This window comes from Corylus avellana, chromosome ca6 (genome assembly GCF_901000735.1).
Source record: "Corylus avellana chromosome ca6, CavTom2PMs-1.0".
In the NCBI taxonomy this organism is placed as follows: Eukaryota; Viridiplantae; Streptophyta; class Magnoliopsida; order Fagales; family Betulaceae; genus Corylus; species Corylus avellana.
Genome location: NC_081546.1, coordinates 21,760,729 through 21,768,546, shown reverse-complemented (window position 1 = coordinate 21,768,546; position 7,818 = coordinate 21,760,729).

The following is a 7,818-nucleotide window of genomic DNA, read 5'->3' as shown; positions in this document are numbered from 1 at the left end:
CCGTGAAGTCATAAACTGAGTTAGGAATACCCAGCCTAGGTCTTCAAATTTGTCAACTGAGTCCGAGGGCAGCTTCCTGAACCAGTTTCAGGCACTTCCTGCTAAAGTGAGGGGGAAGGCCCGACAAGCCAACTCATTTGGGATGCCAAGGACACGCACATGCGATCAAAAATCTTCTAAGTGTTTGACTGGATCTCTGACCCCCTTGTAACTCACCATAGGAGGGGCCTTGAATTTTGTGGGCAATTGGTATTCCTCCACATGTGGGGAAAAAGGTGAACCGGTTCCGTGCAATTTCTTCTCCACGAAAGTATCCTTCACTTTACTCTTCCGATCCATCTCCATGATGGTGAACCTCTTGTCAAACTCTGCCATTCTCTGGTTGAGTTCGTCATCTCTATCTCGGGTGCCACCGACTTCGTTATCATTCACTCGATTTTTCTCCTCCCGTTTTACATGCTACTCGAAGTTGTCTTCTTGGTGTCCTCTTTCGGGTTGATTGTGAGTGTCAACCTGGCTATTGTGCTCTTCTTCTTCCTACCTATCACGGGTTTCCTTGCGGTGAGACTGCTCGAATACCCGTAGAAGGAGTTATGCGTTCTACCGTGTGCTGCCATCGCCGCAAAAAGTTCAGGATCTCCTGGTTTCGGTTGATGGAGGGGGTATGTTGTGTTGGACCAGTCCTTACTGAACTATGGGATTAACATGGTTGATGCGGATGACTGTGTCTGATTGTAGAGGGAGAACTGGGTCAACCTAGTGGGTACGATTGGCCGGTTTTGGATTAGGTTGGATCAATGTTCCAACCTGTTTGGCTAGCTCCGTCTGTGACTGTCAGATTGCCACGCTTCCTGATCGTGTTGTGGCCACCATGACGAAAATTTTTTTTTTTTCTTGCTTTTTTCTTTTATTCATATCCAGGATAGGATATCCTTGAAATGCAATAAGTTGGAATAAGGATGAGGTCGGCTTTAGGGATGAATTTGCTTGGCTGGCTCGGCGGTGCTGCAGTCCAAGGATCAGTGATGCCGCGGGTCCGGAGGTCGGCAAAGGCAGCGGGTCTGGCGAACGGCGACGTTGGCGGAGCTATGGGTCTGGGCTCTGGTAGTCTAATCGTGCTTCATGTTTGGCTATTGTCAGGTAACTTTCAACTCCTATTTGCTTCACTAGAATGTGGATTTGAGATGTTGGAGGTAGATCTGTGCAGATCTGCTATGGATAAAGTAGATCGGCGAGTCCTTCTGGTTGGTTGTCGCCGGAATGCGTTCTCACACCGTGATGAATTTTTTTTTATGAGAAACAAACTAGTCATTCCCATTGACGGCACCAAACTATTAGAACAGTTTTCTTCATGGTGGATTGCGTGTTCTTTGGGATCTTCAATACGTTATCGTATGCACTCCAAATTGCTACAAAAGAGCAAAAAGCGTCAAAGGGTCTGACGGCGTATGTGTCGTGGACATTTCGATGCCAAATTTAGAATCTAAGAGAAATATTGTGCTTCGGCGCACAATAATTCAATATGCTCAATAATTTATGATCTTAGAGAGAATCTCTTTTTACCTTGTGTAGGGGCCTATTTATATGCTTGGGGAGTTGATGTAGACTTGGACTGAATCTTCTTATTGGAGTTGGATTAGGATTCCTGGAGCTTGAGTTGGAATTGTGCTCCTCTTTCTCTGTAGACTTTGAATAGGAGTCATTTATTCCAATATTATCCTAATTGGAATATATCTTCTTATTTAATTAATAGCCCTTGCTTATTTAATTAATATCTTTGTGGGCCTATCCATGGCCATTGGGCCCAAGATTTAGTGGGCTTGTAGTGTGAATCTATTCCTAAGTGAATATGTTACTATGATTTGGTGAGTGTGGATTCCAAAACTTTAGTACCTTTATCTTTTGATTTATTTTGTTTTATTTAATTGTTGTTGTTGTTGTTTTTTTTTTTTTTTTTCAAAAACCAAAATTAAAACCTCTTTTGGAATTAGGTTAAGATTTAATTAGTTCATATATAATTTGTTCTTCAAAAACACAATTCCCTGTGAGATCGACCTCGCACTTACAACCCTTTATTGCAAACGATTCGTGCACTTGCGAGTATTTTAATTTGACACAACACTACCTGTGTGCTCCCTTGGGCTCAGCTCGTCCACGACTCGGTCATTAAATGAGACGTTTGTGGACATGAAACTATACTCGATATTAAATGATACATACCCATGTAAAACTCAGCTCGCTTGTTTAAAGTTCGTGAACATACTCGTATAAGGGCTCGGCTCGCTTATTAGCGCGACTCGTATATATTTATATATTTATATATTAATTCATAAATATATGTATATATATTAATTAATAAAAATGATTTATATAGTATATAATTTAATGATAAAAGTTAATCATATGGTCATATCTTAAATGATCTAACCATTAAGTATCTAACGCTAGTTGAATTAGCAATTTGAATTGTTAATCATATGATTGAATGGAAACTTATTATACTTAATCATATTATTATAGCTTAAGAATAAATTTATTATAATTTCTAAAATTACATTTAATCTATTAAAACTATAACATATTTTAGTTGCAAAATTGGTCAATTAGAGCTATTTTTCTTATAGATGAAAGAAGATTGCACTTTATTATTATTATATTGCACTTTGATAAGACAAAATCAACTTCTCTTAGACACATGACGGCCCAAAATGCAAATAAAAAATAAGAAGGAAAAGAATATTTGATACATCTTCCCTCTTAAGTCTTTAGAACAAATTCGAATTAACACATAAAATGTACACGTCAAAACACATTCCGAAACACATAAAACACATGCTCATTTTAATGGTTGCTAGCTGCATTCCACTATTTAATTTGAGCTCATCTCTCTTTGACACATCATCTTGAGATATGCGCTTTTTATTAATCACATGCTTTGCTTTACTTTTCCCAAATCAGCTTCAACTCTTCATTTCGTCTTATTCCTGTCTTCACTATTCACATTTGAATGTAACCCTAAATTATCCAAAATCAGTTATAATGTCTGATGCTCCTTACACCTAGTGACCACGCCTCCACCCAACTCTGCTTCATGCGGCGGTGGTCATGACAGTGTTCAGAGAAAGAGGCAGTGACATGACGTGAATATAGGTCTTGTTTGGTACAATCTTTATACTCTCACCCTATAGATCTCTCTCATTCACCTTGTTTCATTGATTGTCGTATCATTAAAAAATTAGTTTTTTTATGTTTCTTTGAATTTTTTTTTATACTTGAATACAAAATTTAAATAATCTGATGCAAGCCAAGCTTGAGCTCAAGTACTTGGCTCGAGCTCGGCCAAAAAAATTGAGCTAAAGCTTGAGCTCGAGCTCGGTATCCACCCTAGCCATGCTTGGACACGAAATGAGGCTCATGTCAAGCTCGAGCTCAACAAAACATTTAACGAGCCATGCTTGGGCAAGCACTACCCGCTCAAGCTTGGCTCGTTTACCCTCCTAAATGAATCAAACCCTTCAACCCTAACATAACTCACAAGTTGACTTGTTCGTCACGTTTCAACTCAAACACGATATGTTTGATTCGTTTGAACTAACCTAATATGACCTATTTGACCTGTTTCTACACAAACACGACATGTTTGACTTGTTTTGACCTATATTTTTTGTATAAAAAAATATATATAATTTTATAAACGAATCAAGCAGGTCTCTCGGGTTGACATGTGATTGGCCTGTTTATTAAATGGGTCAAGCAAGTTGACTCGTTTGTAAACCGAACCTGTTTATGCCAAACCGTAAACCTCTAATTTTGTGTTTGGGTTCATTTCAGGTTCGCGGGTTATGTCAAAAATTGTCAACCATAATCTTGCCTGTACTCCCACTTCCCTATACCCATTCTTTCACTTCTTTAAGTGTCTTTTAACATAACCATTGAATTTGAGATTGATCTTTATTGGAATTTATTTATTTATTTTTTATTTTTTTTATTGATAACAAACAATCAATAAAGCATGGATTTGTTTCTCCCCGCTTACAATACTATAGATATATTTTGGAATTTCATCAATCCAAACTCTATCTATGACACTCTTAATGGCCTCACGAGCCTAATAATGAGTGGCTGAATTTGCATCTCATTTTACATGATCAATTCTCCAAGAACGAACATGACGTATTCCCTCTTTGATGTCGTACACAATGTGACCAAATTTGCTTCAGTTTTTGCTCTCCACTTTAACGACATTGACAATCTGTAGGGCATCTCCTTCCAACATATTATCAAAAAAAATCATCTCCCTCCCAAAATCCACTACATATAGAGCTGCCAAAGCTTCAGCCACAACAGGTTATACTAATATACTTTTTGTAAAACAATGTGCAGCTACAACTTCGCCTTCAAAATCTCAAGCTATAAGGCCATGACACTTGTCTACAATTACATCGCAGTTCAATTTAATCATACCTGGTAGGCTTTTGCCATGGAAACATTATTTGCTTGTATGTTAACTTTTCGAAATTCATCAAGAAAATTATATGCTTCTTGGAATACTTGGTTAGGGTGGCTGAAAACGCCCCCATGCACCACAGAGATCCTTTGAAATCATATTTTCCATGCCACCACGGCCATAAGCTCAAGATCCTCCAATTCACACTGTCCCAACATCTCCTCAATCACATGATAAAAGGTGAGCCCCTCACAAGAACTTGTTTGCAAACTCCGTACCAATCCCCTAGCCATCTTGATAATATGCTTTACTGTTTCATCTCCCTAGCACAAATAGACACTAAGTATTAGGAACTACACCCCTTTTAAATGAATTCTGCTTTGTAGGTATGTAGAAGGTTGTTGCAGGTTGTCCACATGAAAATTTTAACCTATCCTCATTAAGTGCATTTCCTTATCTATATGATCGGCACTTCGGACTAAAAAATATCCATCAAAGGTGCCCCACCATATTAATAAGTCCTTTGGTTGGAAGGGGCTCAAAGGAATCTGACAAATGGTGTATGCTTACTCTTCTTGGAAAATTATACTTATCAGCTTAGAGTTCCACCACTTAGTGTCTTGATCAATAAGCTCTAACACCCTTGCCCTTGTCTCTAATATTCTATATGGAGATTGGATAGAAAAAGATATTAGAGTCGGGATCCATTTATTACCCCACACCCTTATGTCCCTTCCATCACGCACTCGCCATACAACATCATTTTTTAGTAACTCACTCATAGACATTAAGCTCTTCCAAGCAAACGAAGGCCGTTTCTGCAAGTTTGCCTCCAAAATATTAGTGTGGGTAGTATTTTGACCGAATGATGCTAGTTGCCAAGGAATTGGGATTCTGCAACATCCTCCAACACTATTTAGCCAACAATGCTATATTGAAACTCACCAGGTATCTGAACCCCATACCTCCTATATCCTTTGAATATTCCATTCTTTCCCAACTCATCCAATGAATCCTGGATTCCTTCTCTTGATGCCCCCATCAAAATTTCTATATCATTATTCCATTTATTTCCCTACATAAATTAATTGGGAGTTACTTCTACTATATGATGAGATTGCTTGAACCACAGCTTTTAGTAGTACTTATTTCCTTGCTTTAGATAGAAACTTGACCTTCCAATTGTGCAAATGGTTCCATACTTTATCTTTGATTCCTTTGAAAGCCTTCATTCTAGATTTTCCAACAAACACTGGGAGCCAAGATACTTATCATACTTTTGTGTTGCTGGGAGTCCAGATAGCTGAATAATTTCTTATCTCCACTTTGAACTCGTATTCCTACTAAATAAAATAGAAGTTTTCTCTTGATTGAGCTTCTGACCAAATACCTTTTCATATTTTTCCAATAGCCCCATCAACCGACACCACTCCACAACATTTTCCTTACAGAACATTAAACTCTTATCAGTAAAGAAAGGGTGGCTAAGGTGAGGGCCCATTTTAGAGGTTGGTACTCCAGAAATGAAGCTTGACCTCTCAGCATTATGAATGAGCGAACTAAGGGCCTCCCATAAATTATGAAAAGATATGGAGAAAGTGGGTCGCCTTGCTGTATTCCTCGTTTTGGTTTGATACTCCCGACTAGTTGCCCATTTACCACTATTGCACAAGAGACTGTACGAATACACATCATAATACGCCGTATCCACTGAATAGCAAACCCCAATTGACTTCTAACAACCTCCAAGAAATTCCATTCCACCATATCATGTGCTTTGCTAATATCTAGCTTAATTCCCATGTAGCCCACCTCCCCTACAATCCTTTGTGCATGGAACGTAAAGTCTCATAGGCTGCCAATATGTTGTCAGAACTCAAATGATTAGGAATAACAACACTTTGGTTGTAAGACATGATATGGTGAACACCTATTTCAATATATTGGTGAGCACTTTGAAAATTAATAATCTTATACAACACATTACAAAGGTTGATTGGTCGAAAATCAGTCACTCGCGTAGGATTCTTAACTTCTGGTATATGATTAAATTGGGCACTCAAAGATATCATGTAGTGAATTAAAGTGACAATCTAATTGACTTTAATTTGACTATAGAATTTATAGAGGAATCAAATGTCAAAATAAAACTTGTCATTGGTATTAATTGATTAATTCGAAAATATTTATAAGAGTTCGATTACAATTATTTAGTAAAATTAATTGTAATTAATAGTAATTTGTAACATGTCATAAGATAACAAGTTTCACATGCCTATTTGGAGCTAGAAATATTTTTTTCTTTTGGTCCCTCTTTCAACTGATATAATTTGACCATGATGACATTCTTTTATTTATCTAGTAGGCTATGTTTTATTTAAAATGTAGATTACTGTGAGACTGTGATTTGAGTTTGTGTGAGACACAGTCTAAGAGGAGACAAAAAAATATTGGGCTTGGGACAAAACACAAGCCCATGGGAGAGAGCTAGGAGGAACATGGACTAAGGTCAAGCCCTTATCCCATGCGTCACCTTTATGGATTACTCTAGCCGTCCACCCTCTCCTACGTGGAGTAGGAGCTAGTTTTCTACTTCTTCAAATAATTCCACTATAAATAGAAGAGCCTTAAAGAGCTTTAGACACCACTTCAATTTTGAAGCCTCTCATGCTTGAGTCACACTAGAAAATATTTGTATTCTCTCTTCAAGATCCCACACAGAACTCTTTGGTCATCTTCTGACATTAAAGAGAAAAAATCATAGGTCTCAATCATCTTAGAAAGTTGTGTAGCAAGAAAGAAGGGGAACAAGATCCTCTCTATTTCAAATGAACTGGATAATATCCAGTTAGTTATAGTGGAGGGTATTTTTGTCTTTTCATTTTTTGAGGGGACAAAAATACCCCTCCACTATTACTAATTGGATACTATCAGTTCATTTGAAATTGGGAGGATCCTAATTCGAAAGAAGAGAAGGAGAAAATCAAAGTTATTCAAGAACTCCAAATGATTGATTCCCTCAAAGTAAGCCTAAAGCTTGTTATTGAATTTTAATTATTGTACAAAATGATCTTTTCATTATCTTTGTAAGGTACCGCTCCATGGGATTATAAGTTATAATTTTGATGTGCATATTTGATGTACCTGATCCCAACAAATGGTATTCGAGCAGGCTTTATTAAAAATATGGAAAAGATGAAAATTTGTGAAACTTCATACATATATAGGCTTCAAATTCGGCTATATTGTGTTCTTGTTGGATTTTGATTCCAACAAACGTAAAAGCTTGGAAACGCAATTTTGGTTTTGTGACATGTTCTTTAATATGTTAGAATCATAGTTGGAGTGTTGCAAGTCACTTGGAATACGTT